At 38.5% G+C, this 16,243-nt stretch overlaps 1 long non-coding RNA gene across 1 annotated transcript; it reads left to right on the top strand.

The window, feature by feature from the left end:
• Positions 1-1,000: 1,000 nt before the first annotated feature.
• Positions 1,001-12,502, top strand: LOC135312862 (uncharacterized). The gene is made up of 3 exons (XR_010372481.1): positions 1,001-1,092; positions 6,912-6,989; positions 10,634-12,502. It is a non-coding gene; the product is annotated as an uncharacterized LOC135312862 (long non-coding RNA).
• Positions 12,503-16,243: the final 3,741 nt, after the last annotated feature.

Genomic DNA, 16,243 nt, shown 5'->3' with positions numbered 1-16,243 from the left:
GTCAGAGGTATAGATATATATTTCTCTGTTACTTCTTTCAGTTGCAGTAGCCTTAAGTGTTATTTTTACTGTTTTGGATACCACATTTGATAGGCGTAACAAAAATGTGGTTTTCAAGCTGACCCTTTTAAGGCAGAATAGCCTGAAGGAAATGCACCCATTCTGCTTCAAAGATCTGTCAGTGGGAAGGAAGAATAATATGCATGCATAAGTAATTAATAATGATCTGAAGCTTTGATAATTTGTAAGGCCCAGAAAATTACATTTTTACAGGACGTAATATATTGTTGGGTTAAAAACATACGGCTTAATTCCATATCCTGTAACAAAATTTTTGTTGCGATAAATAGGAACTGAACTTGAATAAGGACAGAAGTATCAAAAGCACTGGTTTGAGTGCTGCGTGTGTCCTTTTATTACACCAGTGAATACAGTTGTGGGTATCACTGCAATCCTTAATAGGATAATATGGATGAGAAAGATCTTCAATACAGAGTATAATGAGGTGCTCAAATAGCCTGACTTTTCGGTTAATTTAAAGGATTCATTCCTCTGAAAAGCTCCATTTTTACATACCTAATAGTACAACATGAAATTCAGAGGCCAAATCTCATTGACTAGATTTTGTTTGAATATGTTTTAAAACAGCTGCTTTGACTTTATTAGATGTCTTTAATGTAGCCATTTGTAAAGTCCTTTTCTTGTATAATAGATTAACTTGCAGAGAGGAACCGGCTGATATAGCAATGACTTTTGACAGTCCTATTTTTAGAAGCAGAGGGAGGTACAGTCAAATAAAACATGCTGCAATTAATAAGCTAGATACCAAGCATGGATCGTTATGGGGAAACTCCCTTTATATTTTAACACTCTTCTGGGGCTTCCTACCCCTCTTATAACCACAGAGAATCCTACAGACAATTTTTGCCTGGTGAGGAAATACCTGTGCACTTATCCATTCATCTGTAAAAGGTGTATATATTTCTTTTTTTCAGGGACGAAAGATGTGAACCTGACTATCAACTTCCACTGGTTATTTATCTCTCCTCTCATGTGTTGTTTCAGCTGGGCATAAGGACACTGAACTAACAGGTAACCACCCTATTATCTGCCATGGCTCCAGCAACACCACGCTGGTACGTTGCACAACAGTGACAGACCATGGTTTGAAAGCCTGGTCAATATATTGTTAGGATGTGTTTTGGAGTGGCTTAACTACTCAGGACCCAAATAGTCAGTGATACAGAAACATGGGAAAATCCAGGAGACTTGATAGAAAATTGCAAAGGTTTTAGTAAAAGGGAAATTGCAATTCTGGGATCAAAGGAAATGGACTAAGCGCTAGCTTTTGCTGCACTATTAGCACAGGACCCTTGTGCAGGGAAGATATCTTCCTGATACCAGACTTGTTGGTTAGTTTAAACCTCTGCCTGAGACATGACTGGCAGAGTACACGTTGCCTTAATTGAAAGGCATTTAGAAATTTGAGTAGCAAGCTGATGGAGTTCACAATAGCAAGCATCTATGTATTTTTGTATGGCTAAACTGCCTTTGTATGCAAATCAGGTACTGCTTGATTTAGTATTGCCAGAATATGGCTATTGTCATAGAACAACTTTTCACAGAACATCTCTGCCCTTTGAAGCTGTCAGGAAAGAAAACATTCAAACCTAAGCTTCCTTGGTGGGAAGCTTGGATTGGCAAGGCAAGGTTAGTTAACCTAATTTAGGAATACATCCCCTTTGGTACATTGATAGGTGTCTGGTGAGAAAGGCTGAAGATCAAATCTATAAATGCAACTTCCCTGCAGGTCAGCTACACTCAAGTGCCTCTGCTCTTCCAGTGTCTTGTGCCTTTTCCCACAGTTGCTTAGGTAAACTGGCTGTGCATTCCCACTGAGCAGTGGAGAAGAATGTGCAAAGCTGCTCAGATTAATACAGGCTAATGGAGCAGGGGGTGTGCTCCCAGAAGTCCTTCTAATGCATTGCATGATGGCATTACCTTTGTCAATGTGGGCGCTTGAATGCTATTTTGTGGTATGGCTCCTTTAGCTTAAATGTGGGTAACTGAAACTTTTTCTAAGTATATGAGGCATTCATGATATTTCCAGTTACCACATATTTTTGACCACATTCAGACAGTACCTTTCAAGGTCATTAAGAAACAACAGAGAGCTAGGCAGGCATCCCCAAGGAACACAGCTTGTTACTTCTGTCTTCCACAATCCATTGTCAGCACATTGACTTTTTGTTTATGCCTGTTGGAACAGTTTGTTATCTAATTCTGTATACTTACATCCTACAAACAAGTTATCTATTCTAATGCTCTGTCTAGACAAAGACTTAAAGGTGTGAAGTTAACACATGCAACCAACTTTAACCCATGCTAACCTGGTAGAGCCTGGGCTCCCCATGAGGCTTTAAGATATTCTATTTAGTGTGTGTTAAAGGTAACGTGTCTTGTCTAAATCTTAAGAAAAATATAGTTTGACAGAAGCTTTAGGAAGACAGCAGTGTACATCACTAGTCTCTTCGTGTAGCAGTTTGATTCCATCCCCCCTTCAAGTTGGCATCATATATTTTTGTAAAACAATGTGTCTTTGTTTTATTTGTTTTATTTATAAACCTGCCTATCATTTTGCCTTTGAGGAAGATTCCACAGTTTTATCTTGGGCGGACTGAGGCTTTGTTTGCAATGAGTTTTGAACTGATGTATTTGCAGTCGCATTTAATCTGCAGTGTGGACTTCTAGTTCTGCACTGAGCTAGACAGTTAACCCTCAGAGTAAACTGTACTCATAATACTTGTTTTTTCACCAAGGTAGTATGTCTACATTAGGTAGTGTTGCCACAGTTGTCCTATATAACACAAATTGTGCTGAATTATGTGGTTGAACTCAAGTATCCTATGAAATATATGTTGAATTCAGTTTTTCCCAGAGCAGCTGTCACAATAGGTATCCAGAAAAGCAGTTTTTCTGAATATAGAAATTACTTGTAGTTTGTCTGATTCCTCGTTTATTAGAACAGTTGATTCATGTGCAGAGTACTTCATTCTGAATCAAATAAAACATGTGCATAGCTTTTCTCTCTAGGAGTATCCTCGATTTCCATATTTAAAATCTGACAGCTGAAACATGAGGGATTTTTATCAGTGTGTAACCACTGAATGACTATAACAATGCAGAAAAAAAAAAAACAGAGAGAAAGAAAAAAAAAGACTAATGTCTGTTGATAACAGCCAAAGATTTATCTCCCCCGTGTTGCCTTGATTTTTCTCATTTTCACAGTTTCACTGGTGATTTTACAGGTAAGACAAAAATAGGAGTAATTCTTTAATACTCTGATACACATCTTATGATAGCATGTGTTTCTTATTTGTGTTAACTTATTTTCTTGATCATTAATATTGTCAGGTGTCAGCCATTTAGGACCAATAGTATTCCAAGCTCTTATCTGTTTAGATTCACTTATGTCTTCGTTGCTTGAGTCTGATGGTGGCAGATGCTATACCACCATTTTAATATCTATGCTTAAACTGTATTTTCGGACATATTAATTATCTATTTATTTTAATGCTGGCCTTTGTAAAAACCTCATACAGATCCCAGGTATCTTTATGATGTCTTGTGTCAAGGTCTCTGCTAGTTCAGTTTCCAGTATTCTTACACCATATTATTTTGCACTGCCATGCCCTTTACACATTTTGTCTCAGTGATTCTTCTTATGCATGCCCTACGTAACTCACTGAGCCCAGTCTCCATTTCATCCTTTCACCTCTCCTTCACTATCCTTCACTTTTTATAGTGAATTTTTCTTTTTTTTAATAACACATTTTTAATGTCTGTGGTAAACTGGCTTATGTTCCTTCTTGCATTCTTAAAAACCAGGATAAAGCTGCTCTGAGTGATACGTAGAACCAAATTCAGTATCTCCCCTCATATCTTTATTCCCTTACCATTAAAATACTGTAGTTCCAGTTAGGCATTCTGAGTGTGTAGAGTAAGATCTTTGCTTTTACTTCACATCTGAGAGGAGTTCTTTCTGGCCTGTCCAGCAGCCAGAGAGCCACCTCATCATGAGCAGTGCTGGTGCTACCAGCAGGTTCTCAAAATTCAGCATCCACAGCAGTTCTGTGTGATCAGTTAAGCAGCCCCAGGACACCTGCAAACCTGCAAGATAGTTCTTTTCTCACAACTCATTGAAATGGAAACACAGTCTTTTAATAATCTGTACTCTGATAAATAGTATTCTTCATTAGCGTTGGGTTTATTCATGAATTTAATTCCATTAGGCAGTAGGACGATGAACACTCATTCTGCCTCATAAACATATCTTGCACTAGGCTAGTGTCACAGTCTGGCGTGAGTTACATGATCATTGTTCACACATAGGTTCTTGGGGGAGGAGGTTGCATTTCAAATACAGACGACAGAAATTTAACACCGTTTTGACTTTATGAGAGAAGCGTGCAAGTGTCCCATCACAGACTGGATGCTATACTTTGTCTATTATCAAAGAGATACTATTTCATCCATAATGCACACAAGCTCTTTCGAATGATAAAGCAGAACTTGTTAAAGGATAGTCTTCTTTTGCCAAGGTGGTCATGAGACTCCTGCCTCAATATTGTTTGTCATTCCCCTGCCAACATATCAGCAATGAGGAAAGGAAAATGCCTCAGATCTTCACGTTATAAGATGGAGAAGTTCAGGTGGTAATTACTTGAATATTCAGGAACTGGGCACCCTCTTTTGTGGCAGAGGCTTTCTCTTAGGTGGGAGGTGTGTAAGCCCAGGTACCGTTTCTGTAGGTCTTGTCCCTTGCCCATAGGACCCCAGTATTCTTACGGAACAGTGGGAGTACAGAATGATCTGTGGAATAGGGCTTTATTTTCCCTTATGCTGCTCCCCTGAGCAATGTAACAGCAAGGAATCACTTTCTTTTAGAAATAACAGGCCCATACAAAAAAATTTCCCTTTCTGCACAAAATGTGGTGGTGTGATCAGCCCAAAGTTTTAGGTGCTGATAGTGTCTAATTAGTCTTGCTTTCTGTAAAGTTCTAAGAACAGCTTTACATTCTTTCATTATCTTGAAACAGGTGGGAACACTGTTCATTAAAATTTTAGCACTCTTCTCATTTATTCAGAATAGATTAATATAGTGGTGCACTATGAGAGGTAGTTGCATATGAAACCAGCAATGCTGTTACCCCTGAGCCAGACATGTGGCTCTTTCTTAAAAAGATGCCGTAAATGCACACGGTTCTCTATCAATCATGGTAAGGCACAGGACTTTTCAGAAGTTTCTATTAGTTTCAGGTGCATCACTTCTGTGGTGCTTATCTTCATTCAACTTAAGAGGAGCCTGATTTTCAAAGAGCAGGTGTCCATCATTTTGTAAAAATCCAGTTATATTAAAGTGTCACTCAACTTGAGGTATCCAGATGTACTAAGCCATTTTTTGAAGTCTTGTTCAAACCAATGTCTTCTGCAAGACTTTGTAGTCTAATTCAGCCAAATACAATGTATAGAATAAAAACAAGATGAGGCTTGAGAAGAGAGGAAGACATCAAAGGGAACAGAATGAAAACACAGAATTTGTCATATCAGAGCAGACCATTGATCTGAGGAGGACTGTGTTCTGCTTCCAGCTGTGGCCAGTACCCTGTGATGTAAAAGAAGGGCCAAAAAATGTGATTCATAATCTGCCATACAAAAATCACCCCCAAGGTTCTTGCTTGTGTTGTTCACTGTAAATAGATTGGTTAAGTAAGAATGAGGTGGAACAAGAAGCCATGCATGCCAGTTGATAGTTGATGAAGGAAGCGTATCTGTGTCTAACATACAGGCAAAATGCTACAAGACTAGTTCATCCTTAGGAAAATATTATCCCTGTAATGCTGCCAAATTCAGTGTGTACATGGGTTATGTCTGCCTTGAACAGAAACTGCTTGGTTCGCAAGGTGAATTTCTTTGGAATGATTTAGCTTAATTTTTTCTGGTTGCTCAGAAAACTTTAATGATATTTCATTCATTTCTCCTTTGTGCAGGAACTGTTGCTTAAGGTGGAAAACACAGCTCACCAGCTAAGGCATTAATCCTCAAAATGCAGATGTAGAGTTAGGCACTGGAGGTCAACCTGTGTCATAGCCTTCTTACTTTTGCATCAGTTCAAACTTGAGTCTTCCTAATTATCATGTTACAAGAATGTCTGAGCAGAATCATAGGATGGGCTAGGTTATAAGGGATCTTTGGAGGTCATCTGGTCAACCCCCCCCTGCTCAAAGCAGTGCTAACATTCAGTCAAATTGCTCAGGGCCTTGTTCAGGAAAACTTTGAATATTACCGAGGATGGAAGTTTCATGACCTCTCTGTGAGCCTGTTCCTTTGCTTGACCACCCTTCTTATGATCTTTTTTCTCTTCGTATGTAATTAGGATCTTCCATGCTGTAAGTTTTGAGGATTGTCTCTGTCCCTGTGCTGTGCACTGCTGAGAAGAAGCAGTCTCTGTCTTCTCTCTGGCTCTTCCCCTTTTACGAAGTTGAAAATAGAAACTAGACTCTCCTTTAGCCTTTTCACTGGGTTGAACAAATCCGATTCCTCAACTTCTCATCATAGTCATGTGCTCCACCAACTGGACTTTTCAGTTTGTGTCTGTTTTGTCCTGGGGAGCCCCAAACTGCACACAATACTCCAGATGGGGTCCATCAAGTGCTAAATTGATAGGAATAATTGCTTATTTATTAAATGGGTCATGACTGGTTTCCCCTTCATCCCTCTACTTTAATACAAAACAAAAAACAGTAAGAAAACAAGATTCTGGGACTACATGACTGGACAAAAGAGATGCTGTCATGCTGCACCTAATTTTTCCTTCTGATTCTTTCAGTTTTGCTTTTCTTTCTGCATAGTGACACAACTTCAAAAGAAGGGGCAGATGGTGCTGCTACTGATCCCAGCTATCAAAGAAACACCCTCTTGGGATGGAGGTGAGGAACAGGGGCTTCGGCCAGTCCCAGCTTGGTCGTGTCAGTTGTTTGGGAGGACACGCTATCCATTCAGAGATGATTGAGTATCAAGCTGAATATTCCTACAGTTGTCTTTTTGCATGCAAAAATGTTATTGTTCTGGATTTTGAGGCTTTTCTGTATTTGCCCATATTGCAGACACTCTGCTGCCCCTGTAACAAGTAGAATGTGTGTGCAATACCTTAGGCTGGACTTTTGTACCTTCGGAAATGCTGCATGTATTAATTTCTTTTGGGAAATGCAATGCTTAGTTGATTTAGACATAGGAATTGCCGTTCTAGTTTCTAGGTTTCATTGCAGCTTAGACTGGGGGAAAGCTCTGTGCTGGAGAAGCAAGGCATTTTCAAGGCAAAATGACAGCTGAGTCTGGCTGCTGTCAGGTGGGTTGTCTAGGCACATAAAGCCCCATTTAATTCTCAGAGTCCTCTTTGGGGGGAGCCTAACCTTAAGAGTAAAATTTTAGAAGTATTGTCAATTTTTAAAAGTATTTAGGAAACTAAGTGAACAGATAAGAACATAATGAGAGTTAAGGAGTTCTTAGTCCTGCCATGCCTCAGTTTCCTGTTTGTGACATGGGCGTATTCTCTTCTTGTGAGGGTGTTGTGGAGATGAAATTGCATATTCAAGTCTGCAGAGTTCTCAGACACTCTGTTGTGTGCAGGCCATACAGTTATTTCACCAGGTGCTATGATAGAGGGGTTTAATGTTCCTCCTATCTCGGTGCAGTCAATCCTCTGCTTTCCTTCTGCCTTTTCCCTCCTGTTTTATTGTGATATACTTCTGTTCTTAGAGAAGCATACGTTGACAAATACTGATGGCTGAGTGAGTGTTGTGGAAGAGGTACATACTCGTGGATTTCTTTTTTCCATGACACTTCTACAAAAAATAACTGCAAAGCCATTCATGAATAAAACCCAGGCACTTGGTATTGCTGTGCAGAGTATAAATCAACAGAGAGGCAGCCTCGTGTTTGACTTTATAATATGGAGCAGAACTGCCTTCACATTGTCAGATGTTGATGCTATGGCTGCCATTCCTAAGTTGTCCCCCCCCTCCAAGCTGCTGCTAATAAATTACAAACACATTTGCTCTCATTAATCATTCTTTGAAATGGCAGAATAGTCTTTGCTGATTGAAAATAATTATTAGCTTCTCAAAAGGATTAAACAGCCTGTTTAGATTTTCATTTATATCACCATTTTGATGGAGTGATGTGGGGGTATGTACACAGCCTTTGTCTTAAAAGTAATAATAATAATTAATGCTGTGTAACAAAGAGTTTCAGAAGGACTTCAGACAAAGAGAGAAAGAAAAGGCAGGCAAGGTGAGCTGTGGAATAAATGTAGGACACAGAACTGAACATAAGCTTATGCTGGGCAGGAAGCCTCCTACTGTAGCAGAGCAATGATAAACACAAAGGAAAATACAGCATTCTCAACATAGCAGTGGAGAGACTTGAAATTTCTGGCTAACGTTACAATCTGAGCAGTGTAATTAATCTGGAATTGAAAGAATACCACAGATGTTTAAAATTATTTTTTCTACTGAGTCAGTATCCTGCACATTTACAAATTGTAGGTTGTGGATTAATAGCCCCTGAGGTTCATTACCCAATGGGCCTTGCTCCAAGCTTTGAATTTGCACTCAGCAAAGTGTATTTGGATTGAGACAACTTCCTAAAGTCGGGCCCCAAGATTTTAAAATAAAGTGTGTTTGCTCTTAAAGTGTTCTGTGGACACTGGGATGGGAGTGCTTGCTGTAGTGCCAGAGGAATTAAAATAAACAAAAAAAAAAGGAAAAAGAAAAAAGCCAGATAAGAGTCAACACATGTACATTTCAGAATGGGATGCATGTGGAGATGCCCAGATAGTGTAACCCTATTAATGTCTTATACCCAAAGTGTAACACTGCTAATGTGATGTTATATTTGCCTGCTGAAGGGCAGGACTTATTAACTAGATCCATGTTCTATACTAATTTGATTGCACTATCTTGGGACCTGAGCCGATGTATCCATGTAGTGCAGTACAGCTCTCTGTGGAGGTACTAGATAGTTTGGGTTCATTACATGATACAGGCATGCCTTCTAAGATGCTGGATGGTACAAAAAGACTATGGGTCATATTTGGACAGTGTGGATTCCACTGAAGTCCCTGTGCTTGATATTCCTATTGGTTTTCTGCAGGCGGCTCTCTGCCTTGAGCCTCATTTCAGTCCTTTAAGTCATCCCTTAGAGTCTGTCAGATGCCCAGTTCTCAAGACATGGCACTCAAATGTAAATGGGGCTGCTAAAATACATCTCTCTGTGACTGGTTTCATTCATCCTCAGTGGCATGCTTGAAGTAGGAGCCCCAACAGTGGGAGACCAATAATGGATTTTCTTCACCTGGGAGTACGGGAGATGTGGCATTCCAGTTTCTACTCAGAAATATTTACATATTTTTCTACAAAAAGTAAAAGCTACAGCAAGAAGGGTGGAGATGTGATGTCCTTGTTTGGAAGTTATGATAGTTGTGTAACAGTTGAATTAAACCTGTGAAGCAGAGAGGACTTCAATAGCCGTTAAGTAGAGGAGCATCCAGAATTGTTCTTTATGTGCTACTGTTTACTGCTGCGGGCTCCTGAGAGGGAGATGGAAGTACCTCACCTTTGTGAATTTTTTGGGGACCAGGTAATGGTTGGTCACAATTTAGATGGTTGTGCATCTACTCAACAGCACCTTGTTGACTTTGACAGTGGAAAAGGGTGATGTTTTAAGCACTGAATGTTCAAACAGTGCCTTAAATGTTGGACTTGGAAACGTAAAAAGGCACAATGGTAACTTGTGAACCTATCTCCGGCCAGCCCCAGCATTCATTTCCTGGTGGTAATCTTTGAATATCACTTCTTTCAGCTAAAAGAGAAATTGTATACAGATGCACTGAAGTAGTGTATCTTTTGTTCCCCATCACAGTTTGTACTGAGAATCACAATACAAAAGCTTATCTGGATTTCTTGTTGGATAAATGGCTTTGTGGCACTGGTCAAGGAACCCTTGACTTAATTATTTAACTAGCCTCCGGAGCATTAGTTCTCTGACTGTGCAATGGGAATCTTAATTTCTTTTGCACTTTGCTATGCTTAATTAGTGTGCAAAGACTTCTGACAGGTCTAATTTCTTAAAATGTATGTAAGCATTTTAAGGACCTATGCACTGAGATCCCCATTTCCACTGAATGCTGTGGTGAAACAGATAACAAGACGGGCCATGTGACAGGGTGCACGGCACGGGGTGCTCTGCAGCCATAAAGTTAAAGACAGTGTCTACTCCAGACAGCTTGCAATCTAAATACCAGTGATTTATTTTAGCAGCTGTTTACATAATTCTTATATCAGTGTGAAAATTGTCTACGAAAATATTTAAAAGTAAATGTAATTTATTCTTCCAAAGTTTGGTATCCGGTTCCTAAAACTGGAGCTCCAGATGGAGGTTTATTTACTAGAAGTGTGTCTGTTATGTTATGTGTGTCAGTATATGCTCTTCCTTCCCTTTTTACAGGGTGTTCTTATTCCTGTGTGCAGGATCCATTCTGAAGGTACTCAGTACCAAACATTCTATTTTTCAGTCACCTTGGAAGACATTTCTGAGAACTGTATATACTGAAACAAGGTCATGACTTCCCTGCTTTTCTCACAGACCACCTTAATAAATATTGCATTGATTCTTTACTATATTAGTTGCTACTGTTTTGTCCTTAATTCAGACTTTTCTGTGCACAGCTGTTGTTTAAATGTACAAGGTCAACAGGATAGAGTAGGTCAGACCTGCCTGTATTTTGCATGCATAGATCGTTTGATTTTATGAGGGGAAGGAACTGATCTAACCTTATAACTAATAGTTACAGGTTGGCTTGCATAACTATTTGATGGCAAAGCTTTCCTTGTCAACAATGAAAAGCAATATTGGATTCAAATTAACAAAGTTGTAGAAAACGATAAATCAGAATATACTGATCCTGGGAATTAAGGCAACAAAATGTATGTCTGTCTTCCACATGTTAGCCTAACTCCTACTTTCTCTGGATTCAGATCTCTTTTGTAAGTCACTTCATGCAGCCAGATAGGAAAGCATTTTCCTCACCTCCCAGCATGTGTGCAGGAAAGACCCCCACTCCAGTGAAAACTGGGATCCCTTTATGGCACAGCTATCTGACATGTAGGTGGGAGGACCCTTGACTGTGTCTCTTCTGACACCATCAGCATCATGTGGAATGGGAAGAGAGGTATAGGAGGTATAGATTTGTTGCTACATAATTCCACTATGGGTCAAGAATTTTCTGAGCTCCGTACAACAAAAATTTTTAATAAGTTGAATTTCTTTGCATGTTAGCTCCCCTTGGTATACTCCTGCATGTTAGCACCCAGTTACATATGTCTGCACACAGGTCTTAAAATTGGATAGTGCATGGTATATAATTTTAACCAATGAGATCTTTGGTTATGAACAATTCTACAGTTACAAAGCAGAAACACAAAGGATGAAGAAAAGAAGGGAATGAAAAACAGTAACTTAGAGGGGTACTTTTTATAAAAACATTGTCATGATTTATTAAAATATGGAATTTTATAGAGCAAAGTATATTCGCACCTGCTAGAGACATTGAGAAATTGGGTATAGGCAAGGTAGAATTGAACATTCATTCTCTTTTTATGCACTTTATTAACTTGGGATATCATATCTATTTTATAATCAGCTCTGGTTTTATTTTTATCTGTCTATGGCCTGATGCAGTGTCTTCTTACCAGGAAAGACTATTCTTTGAATAGAGAAAATAGAATTTTGTCCTTTTGTTTGTTGATTTTATCTGCTCATTAGAGTTCACTTTTGTCTGAGCTCTTAACAATCTGTCACTATATCTTGAGAGTCTCCCTGGATCGTTCCGTGATAACTGGGAGACTGTATAAAACAACAAATTATTTTAAAAAAAGGTATAGGGTGTAACAGAAGGTTGCTCTATAATTTGTTGTAATTGTTACTTTGACTCACTTGTCTATTCTATACAAATTTTACAATGTTATTAGAATTAGTGCGTGTCAAAAAATAGTAAAAGAAAAAAATCATACAGGCTCCTATTTCAAGAGAGTTATTAATAGAAGAACCTGATTTTAACTACAGCATTAATAAACAATACCTGGTTCTGCCTTTTTAAATCCAACAAAAGTCAAACAAATTGTGTGGATGAAACTGAAGTTTGTTTAGACTGTTTTATTTTGCTTGGTACTAGGATAGAATGTGAAACTAAATATGTTCATGCAAAGATGACTGAAGTTCCTGCTCCTGTTTAGATTTCATCGTCTGTTAGAAATCTCCTAGGTGATTAAACTAATGCACTGTAAAAGAATGAATCAGTCCTGCAGTGCTCTTCTCTGTACAGAGAATAACTTGCTCGGTTAAGTACTATTGGGGTTTCACTAAATTAAAATCCTAGGAATTTTTGTACATAATATATTTTATCTGTGAAAACTAAGGAAAATTTTATATGTGACTCTCAAACTAAATTCCTATGGTAATTAATAAAGAAGATTTGAATAAATTTCTGGTAGAGTCATCTTTGACCAATTTAATAACTTGATTTTCTTAACAGAGGAAAACCCTTATCTCTCAAGGCTTGTGGTAACATTGGGATACGCCATGAAATTGTTAAGAGAATCAGAGAGTCTCTTCTTTGTTGGGAGAAGATGAATTCAGACTGGAAACTTATCTTTTACTGATTCAGGTGGAGCACATTCTTAGTTATTTTTTAATATTTATATTCCAGTTCCTTGGTAGGTTCCAGTAGATCCCTGAAACTGTTATCAGACGCATCAAATCTCCACTGTGTACCAGCACATGAAGATATGACCCTCCCTCAAAGCTGAACTCACTGGACCCTGATAAGGCTGCAGAGCCAGTTCATTTTAACTATTCACTTGTTTACAGATAAACATGAATATTGGTTTTTGCATGCCTGGCAAAGGTAGGCAAAAAATGTAGTTAGATATATATTATTCTAACATATATATACATACACTTGCCTTTTTTAAGTAGATTTATTAAGAGTTACTTATCCCCACCCCCTCTTGGCCTATATTTTTGTGACTGGTATGGCAAGGGGGAACGACAAGAACTACAAAAGAGATAAGGAAATGATCTTATCAGTCAGTTCAGAGATGGCATTTCATGAGTGGCATTTTGTGGTTGTTGCATGGAATAGAAGTGCAGATATATAATAAATTTATATTTTTCAGCGTGGTTTTTTTGGAACTCCTGATCTCCAGCTGCAGCTTACTCTTGCCCATTTCACTCAGTGTAGCTGTGGATAAAGACTATATGAAATTCATTGTAATCCAACAAAAGCTTCCTTTTATGATATGACATAGCATTTAGGTGTGCATTCACTGTCTAATTCTAATACAGTGTTTGGTTTTTGATTGTAGTGAACACAAATAATTAGCTTGGCTTTTCTTTGTATGGTACGTGCTTTTCCAGTTTTTAAAGTTTTCTTTTAAAACTCTGTGTAACACCTTACTGTGCTGCACCCAGTAAGTAGCTGTACAATATACACACTTCTGTAGATTGCTAAATTGATGTCAAATCTGACTAGAGTTGACTGAATTGTGGAAAAAAATAATTGTATGCCCTCATTTGAATTCAAGAGGTAATTTTAATTTGATTGTGTCTGCTGCCCTTTCATACTTTCTGTTTCTGAAGACCTAAGAACTTGATTCTTGATGCTGAGAATATTGCAGAAATATTTAAGACTGAAGATTTTATGAAAACAAATGTTTAATATAGTATTAACAGGGTGAGATTCCTTTCGTCCTTTTGTCATAAAGCTTGTGATGGCATTGGGGAATAATGCTTATCTTTATAAAGAGCTGGTTGATGTGGAACTTGAGGGCCTTTCTTGATTAAATTCAGTAGTCTTACACCAGTTGGGGTAGGCTACCATGCTTAGGAAGTAAAGCTGATAGTTTTCCATAGGAATGTTACAAACTGACATGTTACAAATGACCAAGGTTTTCAGGAAAGGGTTTGTTGTGCAATAGCACTTGGTGGAATGGAAAAGGGGACTGCACAGTCTGGAAGGAGGAGTTGATAGCAGCTCAGTGTACAATGCTCTTAGTTATTTTGGAACAGTACATTTAGTTAGCTTTTGACCTGGTAAAGGTCAGACAGATAAATAAGAGAAATCTGGTGTACTGGTAATTAAGAAGATATCCTGATTCAGGGCAGTAACTTAGCGGAAATGAAGAAGGCAAACAGACAGATGCAAATAGAACAGAGAGCCTTTCCTAGGCTACTCCAATAACCTTTGAGCTCTGCTTCTGCAAAGTACAGTACTTTGCCTGCTGTGTAGGGAAGGCTGATTTAGTTCTCTCTTCTGCTTTGTTTTCATGATAGAGTCACTGCAGTAGTCTCTGTTCAAAAAGGTTAGGGACATGGCAGAAGTTGCTGCAAGTGAGAAGAATTACCCACATCATTTCTATGTACAGTTTCTATTTCCATGACAAACATCACCCCAAACAAGAGAGCAGTGGTAGCTGACAGATTAAGTCAAGGCAGATCCTGAAGGAAAGATCTCCTTTTGAGACAACTGGCAGGTCAGGGAATTTTATCTTTAACGGAACGGAGACTTGGAAGCTCTTTGTACCCAGCTGGGAAAGTGATGGTCTAAATTGCTGAGGAGTCCAAAGGTAGCAAAGCAATGAGCTAAGGAGAGCAACAAGCTGGACGGAGCATAAATAGGCATGTTAATGAATTTAAGAGTAAATGGCTGCTAATTAAAGCCAGCAATTATATTGGAAAATAGCAAAATATATGCTTATAAAAAGCCCAGTAATAACCCAGAGAATTACAGACCAGTAAGGCTTTCTTCAGCTCTTGGCAACTTAACTGATAGAATGATTAAAAATACAGTTATAAAAAAATCCCAGAAACACAGAGGTTGATGATATGGTAGTGAAAAAAAATGCACAAATTTTGTAAAGGTATATTGCACCTCACTAATTCTTTAAATGTGTAAGTGATACAATAGATGAATGAAAACCAGTTGTTAAAGTATATTTGTGTACATAATCACTGATACTTCTTAAAGGGACAGCTAAGGAAACAAAAGCATGTAGATTTCCCTAAAAAGGTGGGGAGAGGAGGTAGAAGTGTGAGATTCTGAATCAGTGCAGAGGACAGATTTGATCTTACATTCTCTGTATTCAAAATAGTTGTTCAAATCAGTGGATTTCCAAGATCCCTAGGAGTGAATTTTCATTCCCTTTGTTCTGATAGGATTTACAGTCCCTGGCAGAATGCCTGTCTCAGCTGAATTGATGCCTAAACCCCACCCATTTCCTCTGTTTCACTGCTGACTTGCTTAGCGGTGTCACAATCAGCCAGCTTTGGGAATCTTGTCAGCTGCATATTAATTGCATGCAAGTATGCCGTTAGGCATCAGGGCATGCCTGAGTTAGGTGTAGTAACATTTTAGTATCTTTGATGTTCTGAGCAATGTAATACTCTGAGAAAGTAACATCCTGTGTGGATAAAAGAGTACAAAGCAGAAAAAAAATTAGTTCATTTTCCTTAGGGGAAAAAAAAACCCCTTTGGAGTATCTCTGGTTCCCACATACGGGTGGAAGTTGGTCTATTTATTGATCATGTGGAAAATAGAAGACCAATGAGCTATTAAATCGTAACTATGCTCCGAAAGCCTGTAATCAAGGTACAAGAAATGTGGACAAACTTCAGCAGGATCTAACAAAGCTGTAGCAAAGTTGCCACAATGGCAGGCTAAAATAAGTGTTGCCTTAACGTGGTGATCCTTAAATCATTTTATGCCCAAGGACTACTGTTACACCTCCAGTTTTGTCACAGATGGCTTTTAAAAATGTGAGTGCAATAAAGAGAACATCTCAGCTGAGTAATGAGGTGCAGATGATATAATCAGAAGAATTCAGAATAAATTTAAGAATGAAATGATGACGAGTAAAAGCATGCACTTCCTTCTCATCAGACTTTTAATGGATGAATTACAGTACTGTTTGATATGCTCCTGTGGACTGTCCACAATCTACTTTTCATGGCTTAGCACAACTCCATCGAAACCACAAGAATTTGGTTTGGGATCTCTTGGCCTAAGAAAAGCACTACATATTGAAAGGTACAATTTTAACTATTTTTACATGTTAATGGTTTTAAA

This window comes from Phalacrocorax carbo, chromosome 3 (genome assembly GCF_963921805.1).
Source record: "Phalacrocorax carbo chromosome 3, bPhaCar2.1, whole genome shotgun sequence".
Lineage (NCBI taxonomy): Eukaryota > Metazoa > Chordata > Aves > Suliformes > Phalacrocoracidae > Phalacrocorax > Phalacrocorax carbo.
This window is presented reverse-complemented; position numbering and strand designations above follow the sequence as displayed.